Source organism: Podarcis raffonei, chromosome 3, assembly GCF_027172205.1.
Source record: "Podarcis raffonei isolate rPodRaf1 chromosome 3, rPodRaf1.pri, whole genome shotgun sequence".
In the NCBI taxonomy this organism is placed as follows: Eukaryota; Metazoa; Chordata; class Lepidosauria; order Squamata; family Lacertidae; genus Podarcis; species Podarcis raffonei.
This window is the reverse complement of record NC_070604.1, coordinates 89859982-89877212: the sequence shown is the minus strand read 5'-3', so window position 1 is coordinate 89877212 and position 17231 is coordinate 89859982. Positions and strand designations below refer to the sequence as shown.

Sequence of the window (17231 nt, the reverse complement as noted above, 5' to 3'; positions counted from 1 at the left end):
GCCACTATGAGAACAGGATGCTGAACTAAATGGGTCATTGGCTCGATTTAGCAGGCTCTTCTTATGCTCTTCAGTTTCTCCTACATCTCCAGTATCTACTACCTCCTTCCCTTTCATCCTACTGGTCCTTGCCAAAAGCAATCTGAACCTTATAAACACAAAAACACTGAAATTAAATCCAGTGTGTAATTGAGTGCAGCACAATTTATCCCACAGGCTGCATTTCTCTTTCCTTGTGGCTTACCTGTAATATTTTTGGACCATGCCATGCACAAATAACAGGAGTTTTATAATTACTGTGAATTGCTGTTCTTGGAAAAAGGCTGGAGGGGAGTCACCATCCTCTGGGATAGGTCCACCAATGAGCTTGGAGGTAGGGCCATCTGCCGACTGACTTCTTCTCGTGACTTCTCTGACTACCACAGATCAAACTGGGTAAAGACGCTGGAATTTCATCTATATGAAATAATTGAACTAAAAATTAATCAGTATGCCAGCTGTGCAAGTTGACATCCACCACTGCATCTTGGACAAGGACTAATATGTGTTGAACAATGGTGAGGCCAAAATTTGGGAATTGTGACCATCGGACAGGAGTAGGAAACCTCAGACCCAGGGTGGCGGCAGCAAAATGTATCCATCTATCCTGTTCTCTCTCGCTGGCCCTTGGACCTCTCCTCAGGCCACACCCTCTACTGGTCCTGCTTTTTGAGTGTTTTCACTTGGCTGGAATGTATCCTTGACCTTTGATAATGCCTTATAATGAGAAGGTGCATCAGTGTGCAAAGAAACTAGCCTCCTGTACAAATGTCAACATTTACACCCATGGCTTCATCCGCTTTTCACCTCTGGAATTGCATCACCTTGCTCTCCTGATTTCAAAGTTCCGGGGGAGCCATTCACAACAGTACCATAAGGCTTCAGGTAATGAAGTGTGGTGTGTTGACCTGAAGAAGAACAGAGTGCTGCCACTCTCACACAGGGCTAATTGCCACTTGGCTACAGATGAAGGAGTGAGTAGCTAATTCCATCATTTATCTGAACTGACATTGTGAACCCATTCTCCTGAATCCTGCATCCATTTCAGGTTTTGAATGGTCTGTGTAATGCAAGAGTCTCTCTGTAAAAGGCAAATGTCTGATCTGGTGTGGAATGGCCTATGGTGAGGTGGTCATCCTTGGCGTCCTGCCCAAAGGAAGCTTTTTTGGCTAGGAGCTTACAGAGAAGGCAGAGGAGGTCCAATGTGCTAGAGTTTCTTGAATCGTTAGATCTGCTAAGGAATATTAATCCAGAGTTCTAAGGAGGAAGGGAACAAGCCAATGCCAGGCATGCAAATCCATCTGATTTAGATTCTGACTGATGCAATCAGCCACAATCATGAAATCCATTTAGCCGGGTGAGGACTCCAGCTACTTCGTTTCAATTACGCAATTATCATATTCCATTTAATCCCCAAATCAATTCCTGTATTTAGAATTAAGATGCTATGGCAATTATAGCCAATTAGGTTCTATCAGTAAAGTAAATAAACACCGGGATGTGCCAGTCAGGGTAATGGGATAGCAAACGAAGCACAAAAGAAGCCCAGCATCTCCTGCTTGGGTGATGATGTGGTTATTTGGGTACTGCAAAAGGAATATGCATTGCCTTAGTGCAAATGATAAACATTGCCTTGAAGCCATTACTTGTGCTGCAATTGGTTTCAAAGTGATGGCGCTTTGATTTCATGCTTGTTGCCAGATCTGCTTGCATTCCTGTTTACACATGTATGTGAAGTTATTACATGTGTATGCAGGGCAAATCTATTTATTTGCTTCAACATGCTTCCTACAAAGCATTGGGATTGGAGAGCCCTGGTGAAACCATTCCCTCTATTTACAAACTAAATCTTTCAGTCACAATTAAACTCCCCCTCTTCCCCCCTCCCCAACTTCACTCTCCTATATGGAAAGTGTAGAAACGTTAGTTTCACTTTTAGCAGACACTTGTCTGCAGTATTATCATTTTTTAATGTCTGCATCACCAAGGCACCACGAGACATTTCAGCTTCCCTCTTTTGGTTCAGGGCACTTTGGACAGATCTAGAATCACCTTGAGCAAGCACAGGATTCCTCTGAAACAACCTGATTCGTCAGGGCAAGATTTGTCCCAATCCATCGTGTATCTGCAGCAGTCTGGGTATATGTAGTGAAGTGATAGATTTTATAACAACAACAACAACAACAACAACAACAACAACAACAACATATTTATTTATACCTTGCCCATCTGGCTGGGTTTCCCCAGCCACTCTGGGCGGCTTCCAACAGAATATTAAAATGCAATAGTCTATTAAACATTAAAAGCTTCCCTAAAGAGGGCTGCCTTCAGATGTCTTCTAAAAGTCTGGTAGTTGTTTTTCTCTTTCACATCTGGTGGGAGGGCGTTTCACAGAGTGGGTGCCACTACCAAGAAGGCCCTCTGCCTGGTTCCCTGTAACTTGGCTTCTCACAGCGAGGGAACCACCAGAAGGCCCTCGGTGCTGGACCTCAGTGTCCGGGCAGAACAATGGGGGTGGAGACGCTCCTTCAGGTATACTGGACCAAGGTCGTTTAGGGCTTTAAAGGTCAGCAACAACACTTGGAATTGTGCTTGGAAACGTACTGAGAGCCAATGTAGGTCTTTTAAGACCGGTGTTATGTGGTCTTGGCGGCCGCTCCCAGTCACCACTCTAGCTGCTGCATTCTGGATTAGTTGTAGTTTCTGGGTCACCTTCAAAGGTAGCCCCCATAGAGCGCATTGCTGTAGTCCAAGCGGGAGATAACTAGAGCATGCACCACTCTGGCAAGGCAGTCCGTGGGCAGATATGGTCTCAGCCTGTGTACCAGATGGAGCTGATAAACAGCTGCCCTGCACACAGAATTAACTTGCGCCTCCATGGACAGCTGTGATTCCAAAATGACTCCCAGGCTGCACACCTGGTCCTTCAGGGGCACAGTTACCTCATTCAGGACCAGGAAGTCCTCCACACCTGCCCGCCTCCTGTCCCCCCAAAACAGTACTACTGTCTTGTCAGGATTCAACCTCAATCTGTTAGCCGCCATCCATCCTCCAACCACCTCCCGACACTCACACAGGACCTTCACCGCCTTCAATGGTTTAATTTAGACATGTTCCTTTATATATTATGGAGCTGTGTTAAAGAGTCTGTAATCTGTGGCTAAACCACATGGGCCTAAAGGAGGATGGCTGGGGTCTGTTCTATGGTTCAGTCATTTTTTTGCAGCTAGGAGGGTTTTATGCCAGTCTGTGGTGAGTGGCCTGCAGTTACGCCGCATTCCAAATCAACCAGAAAGTATGAAAAGCAAATAATATGGTTTATTGTGCTTCCCTAGCAAACAGAACAAGACAAAAGCAATATGTGCATTTACAAAGCAGCAAGAGCAACCAAGGGAAAACATACAATTTTGTGTCTTTTCCCTTTGTTTCTCTGACTCTGTGCTTCTGCAAAGCTGAAGCCTTTTATGGAAACATACAAGTCTACTCAAAAGTAAGTTCCACTGAATTCAATGGAGGTTACTCCCAGGTAAGTGGTGATAAGATTGCACCCTTGATATTATTATTATTATTAGTCGCTTAACTCACAAAAGTGACTCAAAGCAATTTACTAGCACAACAGAAATGCTAAAACCTATTACAATAATCACAGCCCTCCCCAACTGCTGCTTCCATTTTGTATAGCACATAAAACTGTGATTTGACAAAAAAACCAATCCCTTTACAGATTTTCTCTCTGAAAATTATTTGTGTGAACTCTTCTATATTACACAGACCTCTTCCTTAAAAACAAACAAACATAGGCACAAAAAAATGCTATATGTACTCTCAAAAAGGGCCTTTCAGTTACTCAGGAACTTTCAGTGCAGATTTTTTAAAAATAGGCTGATTGCAGAATAAGCAAGAGGCAATGGCCAACAGGGAGGCAAATATATTACAAAGAACTTTAAAAGTGTAATAACGGCTTAGTAGGAATGGGAGATGTGGAATATGCTGTCCTGTTTTTGTTTCTGTTTATGCATCATGGACATATATTTATTGCATGTCTATAGGGGATGGGAAATGGGAATAAAATTCGTCCTGCTTTTTGGGAGGGACTGGTTGCATAATATACTAAACCCCTTTCAAAGCAATTTAATGGGCACTGTCTTTTGTAGCTAAAAGGGGAATCTGAATTGCACAGATGAAAGGCACCATTATAGGTGAGAAGTATATGTATTATTTCTGCCTGTGCTCTTCTTGCTAATAGCCCCGTAAAATGTAATTATGATTTTCTTTTTTTAACAAAGGTATTGTTATAAAAAGGAAATATATTATTCACCTGCTACATTGCCAATGACACACTTATTAAAATCCAGCTCAAATGATCTTAAGTGCAAAAAAAGAAGAAGAATGCTTAATTATGTTGTTCTATTTAAAAAACATCAATAACGGGCTGGATGGCTTCTTATACACTGAGCAGCCATTGACTGTCAACAAACTAATGAGTTTCATTTATATCACCATACCATAATATTTAGTGATGACTTTGCGGAAAACAAGAGTGTTTTATGGCAAGGCATTTTATTGAAATTAATTGGTATTTATGAGCTGGGACATCTTCCTATATTATTACATATATTTGCTTTATAGCCTGGTTTTCAATGTGGGAAACTCAGAGGAGTCATCATGAAGCACAACCGGTTTCTGCAGCTCACAGGAGTTCAGAGCAGAGCAAATGCCCTCTTTTCCCCTTAGAAAGGAAGATAGGCAAAAGATTACCTTGCAATGAAAGAAAGAAAGAAATTAGTGAGAATAGTGCTGTGGTCTAAACCACAGAGCCTAGGGCTTGTCTATCGGAAGGTCAGTGGTTCGAATCCCCACAACGGGGTGAGCTCCCTTTGCTCAGTCCCTGCTCCTGCCAACCAAGCAGTTCGAAAGCACGTCAAAGTGCAAGTAGATAAATACCGTATTTTTCGCCCTATAGGACACACTTTTTCCCCTCCAAAAATGAAGGGGAAATGTGTGTGCGTCCTATGGGGTGAATGCAGGCTTTCGCTGAAGCCTGGAGAGCGAGAGGGGTCGGTGCGCACCGACCCCTCTTGCTCTCCAGGCTTCACGCAGCTCTCCGCAAGCCATGGGAGCCCACGCCTGACTCCCACGGCTTGCGGAGAGTTGCCTGCATTCTGAAGCCTGGGCGCGCTGAGCTCAGCACATCCAGACTTCACGCAGCTCTTCGCGCAGTTTGCACTGCAGCTGCATTTTAGCAGGGACACAGGGAATGGCCACAAGTCAATTGGGAAGGAAAACAAGACAAAGAAGAAGATTTAACAGGCAGGCAATATCTTGGTCTGGATTGTCCATGCAAAGTGAATGAACAAAGGATGGCAATTCCAGGTTAAGCAGCCAGGGTGGAAATAACCATTATCTGCCTTGTTCAAGATATGTAACAAGGTGAAAGAAATGGGTGAAGAAAAATCCGTAAAGGGTCCTTTCTCTCTAAAGAGGTCACTATCTATTTCTGAAGCACCTTTTCGCCCTCTGGTGATATTTCCTACTGTACCATTGTGTGCTGAAAAGCTTTGCTTCCTGATCGGTATGCGTGCTGCTTGAGAAAGACAAATGAGATACATTTCCCTGCGCTGATATTTGACCTTTATGTCTATGTAAATGACTGGAATATTTATTACTACTTCCTCCCATTCCATATCCATCCTGATAAAAAGAGAGAGAATCATGGGGCCTCCCTCATCACAGATAGTTTTTATTGTTCTTTGCATCCACAAATGATTAACACCACCAACTCGCTAAATTAAGCATTTTGCCAGTGTGGTATTCAGAAATAATTGAAGTTTCTAATGATAGCACCATGATAAATGGAGGAATTAATGCCTTCTGATGGTGCCCAGACAGTGCAGGCAAAAAAAGATCAAGCCACATCCTGGATCTCCTCCTCATTGCCTCTAGCATGTCTCAATCTTTAAAAGTGATTAGATCTCTAAGCCAAAATAGCAGAGAGAAGTTTGAATATAGGGAAGCTATCTGAGTAAAGGAGAAAGTGGAACTATTGTGCACTAAAATGGTGCTACTACTTGGGTTTTATATATATTTGGGGTGTGATCAGTAGAGATGAGGGGGAACTATATGAGCCTACTGTTCGATGACACTGTTAGAGGGCACCATCGTATATGTATTGATAGACAGCCTTCCTGTGAAGAGATGTAGACAAGGGTATGTGAAAGGATATTGTTAGGAGAATATGCTTCCTCAAAGTACCGTATTTTTCCATGTATAAGATGCCCCCTATTTTTGGGGACTCCAAATTAGGAAAATGGGGAGAGATTGCCCAGAGTTGTTGAGCCAGGACCCCCGGGAACCCCAGGGGTGAGCACCAGTCAATATACACTGACGGAGATCCCCCTGCTGGTTGTTTACCCTTCCAGGCTTCCTACAGGGTGGGGCAGGAGCCAGTTATAGTTTTGATACCAATGCCTAAGTCAATACCAGTCACATTTGTGTACTCAATAAAGTTGTGGCCAAAATATTCCCATTAACATTTAAACTAAATTCTGTCTCCACTGTGTCTTTATTTCCATGAGGGATGGGTTTGGGGGCTTGGAGCACAACAGGGAGCATTTTTCCTCTTGTTTCTTTTTTGGTAAACAACAGACAAAAATTAAAAGACGTAAAACAAAACTATAAAATAGGCCTGTAGAATCAATAGCTGCATATGAGTTAAAACATTTTTTTCCTCTTGTTTCTAAGGGAGCCTGATTATGCCTGCAGTGCTGCTAATTCTTTTCCATACATTTAAAAATAAAAAAGGAAGAAAGGAAAGCGACAGGGACATATGGTTCGCACAACTTAAGCAGCAGGAGGGCTTTGTGGCAAGTGTGCTCATCGCAGTACCATCCCCTATGATTTGCATACCTAACGCCTGAGGTTTGGACAATCAAAGGCAGTCTCCATATAGCATGCGTCTAACGCTGTACCAGTTGGAGGATTAGCCCCAAAGCAACGCACAAGGCTATAGCGCTTGGAATCTGCCAAATGGAGAGCATTACTAAAGAGGGTGTGCATCACCCCGTCACACATGAAGACAGTTGGTAGGGAGGTTTGTTTGCTTGTTTGTTTTTAAAAATATGTTTACTCTGATAATTCCTGGCCTGCAAAGAACAGAGATGCCCACTCCAAGTTAAAAACAGTGCCCATTTATCCCTGTGAAGAAGAAATATGATTCAGAATGATGAATCTAGCTAGTAAATATTCCTCATTGTGTAATAAACCATCTGCCACAAGATACTTTGGAGGAAGCTGGCAATTAGGCCCCTTCAACATATAGGAATCTTGCTCTCCTTTGCATCTGCTTCCTCTTTTAGCAATAGTTGTTGTTGTTAGTTGTTTCAAATAGATGCAGAAACACGTTTGTGAAAATCGCCATTGACTAAATGAGATGCTGCATAATTGCAGCTGTTCTTTGCTTTCTTCTGCCAGTGACTTTGAGTCACTTTTAGAGAGATGTCCACTTTAAAGTAATTTGCCACTTGTAGGACCACTAACGTTTGGCAGTAGAACTTAGCCATGAGAAAAATAGAATATGGAACAGTGGTGGCGACCCCCATCTCTTCCTGCAAGCATGTTCCGTTGCTCCAAGTCAAGTCTCAAGAAATAAAACAGTGTTGTGTAGTGCTGAAGATGAATTCATTTGGTTTGCATTTTTATGTGAACTCACCTCAATTGCATGCCTTGAACAGATATGTGGACTAAAACACAGCTAGGCTTTAAAATTTGCACTTCACATAATTTTGTGAATCAGATCTCCAACCAAAGAATGGATATGAAAATGTGTAGTTCAGCGAAAAGTGTGCACAAAAATCCACATATTAGTAAAATCAACATTTTAAAAATTCAGATAAATTGCTTGCAGAAATGCATCTTTTGGGGATGCATTGAAGGCACTGAAAAGACAACAGAGGTAAGGCCTAATATGTAATGGGAAGAAATTACAACTATCATCATGGGGAAAATTATGGAAGCAGAATTGGAAATTTACAGCTTGTGAGGCAATAAAAGAAAATTTGAAAAAGATGTTTTACAGATGGTATCTAACATCAACTAAAATATGTAAAATGTATAAAACAAAATCAAAATTATGTTGGAGCTGCAATCAAGTAGAGGGGACGCTTTTGCATATGTTGTGACCGTGTGATAAAATCAAAGGCTTCTGGGATATGGTATATGAAGAACTAAAGAAAATGTTCAAACAAAATTTTGCCAAGAAAAGGATATTGGATATAGAGATTACGAAGGAAAATAAGAAAATATTTCTTTATGCCATGGTGGTAACGAAAACATTAATTGCCAAAAATTGGGGAAAAGAAGTAACACTGACAAAAAAAGAATGACAAGATAAATTATTTGATTATATAGAATTGGCCAGAATGACAGATGCAATTAGGGGTCAGACCAAACAAAAATTCCAAAAAGAATGGGAAAAATATAGAGAATACCTTAAAAAGCAATGCCCTCAAATTAATACTTGGACTTGTTTTGATTAACTTTTGCAAAACGAATTATGGTGTAAAAGCTAAAAACAGAAAGAAAAAGGGGTAAAAATCAAACAGCTTACTAAAGATGAAAATAGAACCGTGCTGAGGATGAAGTAAGTCAATTAGAGGAAAAGAAGAATTGGAATATGGTATATACATATTGTTTAAAATTTGTTTAGTATACCGTAAGTTTTTGTATTTACCTTTGATGCTGTTTTTTCTTTTTTGTGCTTTTTTCTTTTTATTAGTGTGTGTGTTTGTGTTCCAAAATAAGAGAAAGAGTAACAAAAAAGAAAGAAAGAAAGAAAGAAAAGAAAGAAATTCCAGTGGGTAGGTGTCACCATACTGAAGGTCTGTTTCCCACATCATACACAATGATCTTCCTGATAAATATTTGCGGGAGACCCTCACCTGCAGATTGCAGTGATGGACTAGGTATGTAAGGTGCGAAATGATCTTTTAAGTATCTTGGTCCTGAGCTATATAGGGCTTTGTGCACCAGCTCCAGCACCTTGGACTTAGCTCAGTAGCTAATTGGCAGTCAACAGGCCAGATCCTTATTTCCCTTGCCTCCTGTGGACCATGTTTGACAGGTGAGTGGGCCACCCACCTGTCAATTTGCCTGACATCACAGTGACATCCAGTGGTGTTTGTTTGCCACATGGATGATCAGGGCTTGCAAACCCTTTGGCCTTTTTACCTGCTCCATAGCTGATGTCATATATGATGTTAGGTGTAGGCCAGGTGAGTGCATGGCAGGTGAGTGTGACTTCACTGAAACAGACCCATGGGTGGAATGGAGAGGCCTGGTGGGCTCAGTTAGGCCTGCAGGGCCAGGCATTCTCCACTGCTTATATAGCAAGATGGAAAGGGCCAATGGGGACAGGCAAGAAGAAAATAAGTACATTCCCAAAACCAGAGTACTTAAAAACCAACAACGTATCAGTAAATGTATAACGGGTGCGTGTGTGGTATCTATGGATATGCATAATAACCAGAACCAGAGGACTGATTTGGAAATCAGTCTAGGTGAAATCCATAATTCCCTGTTTCATATTTTACATCAGAAGGGCTACTCCCACCCCTCCCAATCATAGACCAGCCCCCATGGCTGCTATTTAACAACAACAAAACAGAGAAGCGAAACAACCACGTTTCATGCATTGTCTAATGTGACCAAAAAAGAGACACAAATACTGCTTTCCTGTATGGGATCAGGTACCTTAAAAGTACCATTTGACTAGATATTGTTAGGGGAGAAAATAAGAGGTGTTATCCTTTCGTTTTTCTGGTATTTCTACACATTGCTTTCAGCTGCCTGGATTAATTTAGGTCAAAGAGTTTGCTGTGGAGTTTATCTAAGGCCCCAAAGAAACACTTGTTGGACAGGCTCAGAGCACCGGAGGGTGGGTTACTTAAGGTCCCTCATAAGTACATGTTGTGCCAATTCTTTTTTTGAAAAGCAGGTTGTGGGGTGATAGAGCATAAGGGAATATAAGCTGACATGTCTTCAGCATTTGTTTTTTGACTCATGCAACTGTTGGTAATTCCTAGAAATGGGTAGCTGTCGTGACACCAGCTTCTGCTAAAGGCTGGATGAAAACTCTCAGGAGGGTCCTAGTAAATTATGCACTAGAACAGAGTGATTCGTAGTGACAGGTCAAAAGATTTGTAATGGAAGCCATTTTGTTGGCCTCTGGTTGCTGTTTGGCTGCATATAGTTAGGAGCTGGCTCTTTGCCCATATTTTGCAGGCTTAAATACTGTGAGGGAGTCAACCAGTAGTTTTCATTGTGAGATACAGTACAGACTGAATGCCTTTGCTCTCTTGGGAGAAGACTTCTTTGCCTTCTGTAACTCATTCTTCCAGATTTCATGCTGCCACTTATGGTTACCCAGACAAATGGTGGTTACCTCATTTTTCTGCAGGATTAAGGGATTCAATTTTATCCTGCACCTTCACCACATGATCACAGATGCAATAAAATGTGTGTGTGCGCGCACACACACACACACACAGATTTCTAAGGGATGGGGGCATAGCTTACAGATTTGAAAATAAGGGACCAGCAGCCTCGAAAATAAGGGATCAGCAGCCAAAATAACAATTACTTTGATAAAACACATATTTTGTTGCATGCAAGTGGCTTTAGATACCTATTAGGTCCATAAATTACCATATAGCATATATTCAACACAAAAAAGCAACAATTTGTTGTTGACAAAGGACAGCTGGACATAGAAAGGGCCCCATTACCTTCAGTAGCTTATTTAAGGGACATCATCAATAAGGGACAGCAGCAGGACATGGCACTGGGATAAGGGACTGTCCCGCCAAATAAGGGACGCTTGACAGCTATGGGTGGGGGTGGGGCAGACTCACCATAATCTCTACGTTCAGTGAGGATGCAAAATAAGGATGCAAAAAACCAACAACAGCAACACCCCAGCTCAAGTTCAGCAGTCGCAGCGTTTGTCGCTGGAGTCAGTCAGGACCTGGGTCCCCCATGTCAGGCGGATAAAGGCCTGCAAGGCAGGCAGTACTCACAGCCAAGTAATCCTGGGAACTGTCATTTGTTATATGTGCTGGGAATTGTAGTGTTCCCAGTTTCCGAGATTCTTTCGGGATGTGTGTGCTTTTAATGTGTGGCCTGCATGCAGCCAAGGTCTTTAAGCATCCATCTCAAAGCTGAGAGCCACCATTAGTGTGGCTGAGTTGTTGCACACATTTGATGCTTCTTCCTGAGGCACCCCCCAGAACTTGCTTCTGTTGGGTTTGACTGAGAAACTGGTGCAAGCCCTGAGAAGTTGCTCTGCCATTCCAGCAGGCTGCAATTCCCTTTCTGGCACATTTGCTGGCACTGCACTTGCTCTGGCTGACGCAGGTGCCTTGCAGATGATGGCACAAATCCTCTCGGAAAAGAATGCATTATCTATTTTTGCCAGAGGCACTTGCTTTATAACCCTTCAAGCGTGCCCAATCTGATATCTTTCAAAGGGACTCTGTGCCTGAACCATAAGTGGCCACTCATTATATTAATTTCTCATGCCTGTGGTTCACACTTCAGGTGAAGCTCTTTTTCTTTCCTGCAGATGATGGATTCATGAATATGCATGGCTCTGTCAGATAATGTCCAGGTGCAAGCCTATGAATATTCAAAAGCCATTGTTGTGTGTGAGCATAAATCTGCATTATCTCACAGCAAATGTGAAATTGCCCATGTAGCACCTGAATTTAATATTCATCATCTGATAAGATTCTGAATTGCCTTTAAGAAACGGTCTCATTTTTTAGCTACTTGATCTACCAGTTCTTTCACTGGCTTGGAACTTGACAGCCTGGTCAAAGGACAGGCCAGAACTGAAAGCACATTTGCTCACATTCATCCCCTGCTACCCTCCTCTCCTCTCCATCTGTCACTTTACCAACTGTCTAAGTTTAGATGGTAAGTTCTTTGGGGGCAAGATCTCTTCTTTTGTTAACTTTACTTTTAAATTTTTTTTTGTTATTACATTATACACGATATGTAAACACAAACAAGAAGAAGAACAACCAACACAGAAATACAGTGGTACCTTGGGTTACAGAAGCTTTAGGTTACAGATGCTTCAGGTTACAGACTCCGCTAACCCAGAAATAGTACCTCAGATGAAGAACTTTGCTTCAGGATGAGAACAGAAATCGTGCGGCAGCGCAGTGGCAGCGGGAGGCCCCATTAGCTAAAGTGGTACCTCAGGCTAAGAACAGTTTCAGGTTAAGAACGGACCTCCAGAATGAATTAAGTTCTTAACCCGAGGTACAACTGTATCAGAAATGACAAAGGAGACAGCATAACCATTCTCTTAATTTGTCATCAAACTTGGAAGGTGTAAGGAGACACCTGTTAGTGGAAATATCACGAGGCCCATATTTCTTGCATTGGTAGCACCAAAGAGTTTACCTGCCAGCCTACATAGTTTAGTGCTGAATCTATATTTGAAACCAGAGACTGGGGAAATATTTGCATTGTGGTTAGTTGTATTGGTATTTTTAAACTTAATTTATTTTTTAAAATTAGTATACTGCCCTTCATCCATAGATCTCAGAGTGGTTCTCAACATAAAATTACAATATAAAAAACACAGAATAATTGATAACTGATATAAATGATATAGAGTCCCGCCACACATTATAAAAATGTTTTGGATCTCTGAAGCCTTTCTATTCTGGCTTGCCTTTTCTGCAATTGCCAGACTCTACATTTTTACAATTACAAAGTCTTCTGGTTTTTGTTTTGCTAAGGATAACCCAGTTGCTACCAGCAGTCATATTACCAGTTCTTTGCATAGGAACACCCCATATATTTAGAAATGAAAGTTACAGGATTATATGTATGGGAGTCTCTAGGATAGGTGACAACTCCTGTTTAGGCCAGAAATGATTTTACCAGTGAGCACTCCCACCATGTTTCAAGTCAGGTTTAAAGATGAAGCCATAGAAAGGGGCACAGGAGGATCTTGAGGTTATTCACCTAATTCTCCACCAGTTATCAGTAGCACCTGAAAGCAGACTGATCAGGTACACAGGTCAACAGATCACAATCTACAGTGAGATGTATGCCAACTTAAAGAGTAATTTTTTTCTACATTCACATCTCTGTATAAATTAGCATACTACAAAAATCAGTGTTCTCTCTCGTTCTGTTTTTTGGTGATGTGCAACTGGGAGACTCTTGGCAATTTTGTCCTGACATCTCTCCCTCTTAGCTGTATGAGTGAGTGGAGTCCCTTTCAAAACATTCAAGATCTCTGGCTACCGGAAGCTACCATCTCCTACCTATTTGATCTCATACTGAGAGAGGTCCGTTGTGCATTCTGGGCTATTTGCCTAATGACACAGTAACAAGCAGCTAGAATAATACCATATTAGTTAGGACAATTCATCACTGTGGTTGCTGATGTTAGAAACAGGTTTGGCTCTCATCAATGCGAGTGAAATGAACCCAGCATCATCTCTTGTTCCTCAGTTGAGCATCAAACAGGATGCGGAGACAAGCATGACCCGGTGCAAATTTTGTTTCCAAGGTTTTTATCCTTACGAGATTCCCCCCCCCCTTTTGCATGGAGCTCATTTGATCTGGGTCATAGTAACATTTTTCTAACTTGGAATTTGCATATTGGCAGGCTTTTTGTATACCCATTATGTGCACAGTTGATGAATGACTGAAGTCAAGGGTGGCAGATTGTGTGAGACAGCTTCTCAGGGCATAGATATCCTGTAGTGTATTTATACCTGCCAGGTTTTTAAAATCCACAGGAAGGGATGGAGCCTCCTTCCTCCCTTCCTATCCAACCACGTGACCAGAGATGAAAGCAATGAAAATACAAGAAAACCAAGGTAAATATATTAATTAGTTACAGGCAAACTCCACTCAGCTTGAATTGGTTCAGCAATTATGAGTGTTGTTGGAGAACACTTGCATTCTAATTGACTTGTAATGTTGCGCATTGTTTTTGGATTATATTCCTTCCTAAATATATGCTAAGAGCGAGTACATTATATGGTGCCCCACTGCCATACTACCTCTCTATGTTTCTACTTTGCTAGTCAATTCTAATTTAAGAAGGCCATTCAGTTTGCAACGGAGAGAGTGAAGGAAATCTTGCAAGAATCGAATGCAAAATTTAAGCCTAAGCAAACACATCTATCAATCTTAATCAAAAATTAATTTGCAAAGGTGCCAAGAACTTTTATGGAAGTCCCGTTTGATCTAGCAGCTCAGGTTTTGCAAAGCCTCTTTTAATTAGCTGCCAAGGGACAGTCTAGCAACGAGTTTTGCTTTGCCGTAGAATGCTCAGCTCACATTATTGCCAATACTACTAAGTAATTTTTATTTTAAAAACAACCTCTTTAAAAACACATTTGCTGTGTTTTTATTATGTTGGAAGCCACCTAGAGTTGCTGGGGTATAAGATAATAATAATAATAATAATAATAATAATAATAATAATAATAATAATACAGTTATGTTTACACTTAGGGTTTACCTTTGTCATAATCAGTTTAGCTGTCATAATTTTCATGATAGAATCCTAGTTTAGGTTGGCGAACATGGTTATACTTTCTTGTTAGAGAGCTTTACATAACTGAAGTTCACTGGGTTCCCTTGAGAGAGAGAGAATGATTGTTCAACTAGCTTAGGCATTCAGTAAAGACATGGCCTTAGAACCGAAGGCTTAGGTGAATCTAACCAGAGCAAAGGCAAATTCGATTAAAACAATTTCAAAGCAGCAACAAAGGAGCTCAGAGTTGAAGTGCCCTTCAAAAGTGAAAGCACTGTTCTGTCTAGACTGGTGCATAGGCATGATTTGAAACAAGACAGAACTCAGAACAGGTCAGTAGAGTGTATGCCATTAATTGGTCAGTTCAAGGCATGTGAGAGCATTGAATGGGATTGCAACAATAGCCATGCCCTAGATGCCGATTACCTGTCTAGCAGCAAAGTATGGCAACTGTGTGAAAAGGGAAACTTGTGACCACTTATCCCTCACAAAAAGGATCAAGGGAAGGATGCGACCCTTTTGGAACAAAACTAAACTTTTATTTACATACACTCACTGAGGGTTATAGCTTAAGGTTACTCTAATAAGGCACAACCCTTTCTTGCCGACATATGCTCTTTAAAGAGATAATTCTCTATTTAAACCTGTCTCTGAATAGCAAATGCTCTTTACACTGCTAGTAAAACACTCCCGGCCGTTTCCAGGATCTTTACCTTCCCCTCAGGGAAACAACCTGCCTTGCCTTGCCTTGCCTGTTGTTGTTGTTGTTTAGTCGTTTAGTCGTGTCCGACTCTTCGTGACCCCATGGACCAGAGCACGCCAGGCACCTCTGTCCTCCACTACCTCCCGCAGTTTGGTCAAACTCATGCTGGTAACCTCGAAAACACTATCCAACCATCTCGTCCTCTGTCGCCCCCTTCTCCTTGTGCCCTCCATCTTTCCCAGCATCAGTGTCTTCTCCAGGGAGTCTTCTCTTCTCATGAGGTGGCCAAAGTACTGGAGCCTCAGCTTCACGATCTGTCCTTCCAGTGAGCACTCAGGGCTGATTTCCTTAAGAATGGATGCGTTTGATCTTCTTGCAGTCCATGGGACTCTCAAGAGTCTTCTCCAGCACCATAATTCAAAAGCATCAATTCTTCGGCGATCAGCCTTCTTTATGGTCCAGCTCTCACTTCCATACATCACTACTGGGAAAACCATGGCTTTAACTATACGGACCTTTGTTGGCAAGGTGACGTCTCTACTTCTCAAGATGCTGTCTAGGCCTGTCATTGCCCTTCTCCCAAGAAGCAGGCGTCTTTTAATTTCGTGGCTGCTGTCACCATCTGCAGTGATCATGGAGCCCAAGAAAGTAAAATCTCTCACTGCCTCCATTTCTTCCCCTTCTATTTGCCAGGAGGTGATGGGACCAGTGGCCATGATCTTCGTTTTTCTGATGTTGAGCCTCAGACCACATTTTGCGCTCTCCTCTTTCACTCTCATTAAAAGGTTCTTTAATTCCTCCTCACTTTCTGCCATCAAGGTTGTGTCATCTGCATATCTGAGGTTGTTGATATTTCTTCCGGCAATCTTAATTCCAGCTTGGGATTCATCCAGCCCAGCCTTTCGCATGATGTATTCTGCATATAAATTAAATAAGCAGGGAGATAAAATACAGCCTTGTCGTACTCCTTTCCCAATTTTGAACCAATCAGTTGTTCCATATCCAGTTCTAACTGTAGCTTCTTGTCCCACATAGAGATTTCTCAGGAGACAGATGAGGTGATCAGGCACTCCCATTTCTTTAAGAACTTGCCATAGTTTGCTGTGGTCGACACAGTCAAAGGCTTTTGCATAGTCAATGAAGCAGAAGTAGATGTCTTTCTGGAACTCTCTAGCTTTCTCCATAATCCAGCGCATGTTTGCAATTTGGTCTCTGGTTCCTCTGCCTCTTCTAAATCCAGCTTGCACTTCTGGGAGTTCTCGATCCACATACTGTTTGAGCCTTCCTTGTAGAATTTTAAGCATAACCTTGCTAGCGTGTGAAATGAGTGCAATTGTGCGGTAGTTGGAGCATTCTTTGGCACTGCCCTTCTTTGGGATTGGGATGTAGACTGATCTTCTCCAATCTTCTGGCCACTGCTGAGTTTTCCAAATTTGCTGGCATATTGAGTGTAGCACCTTAACAGCATCATCTTTTAAAATTTTAAATAGTTCAGCTGGAATACCATCACTTCCACTGGCCTTGTTATTTGCAGTGCTTTCTAAGGCCCATTTGACTTCACTTTCCAGGATGTCTGGCTCAAGGTCAGCAACCACACTACCTGGGGTGTACGAGACATCCATATCTTTCTGGTATAATTCCTCTGTGTATTCTTGCCACCTCTTCTTGATGTCTTCTGCTTCTGTTAGGTCCGTACCACTTTTGTCCTTTATTATGGTAATCTTTGTACGAAATGTTCCTTTCATATCTCCAATTTTCTTGAACAGATCTCTGGTTCTTCCCATTCTGTTGTTTTCCTCTATTTGCCTGGAAGCGAAAGGAAAGTCCAATGCTGTAAAGAAAAATATTGCATAGGAACCTGGAATGTAAGAACCATGAACCTAGGTAAGTTGGAGGTGGTCAAAAATGAGATGGCAAGAATAA

At 41.8% G+C, this 17231-nt stretch overlaps 1 long non-coding RNA gene across 1 annotated transcript; it reads right to left on the bottom strand.

Annotated features, from left to right (window-relative positions):
- Nucleotides 1-270: 270 nt before the first annotated feature.
- LOC128411642 (uncharacterized) lies at nucleotides 271-15359 on the bottom strand. The gene is made up of 3 exons (XR_008329861.1): nucleotides 15319-15359; nucleotides 14591-14708; nucleotides 271-456 (listed from the first exon to the last, which is right to left on the bottom strand). It is a non-coding gene; the product is annotated as an uncharacterized LOC128411642 (long non-coding RNA).
- Nucleotides 15360-17231: the final 1872 nt, after the last annotated feature.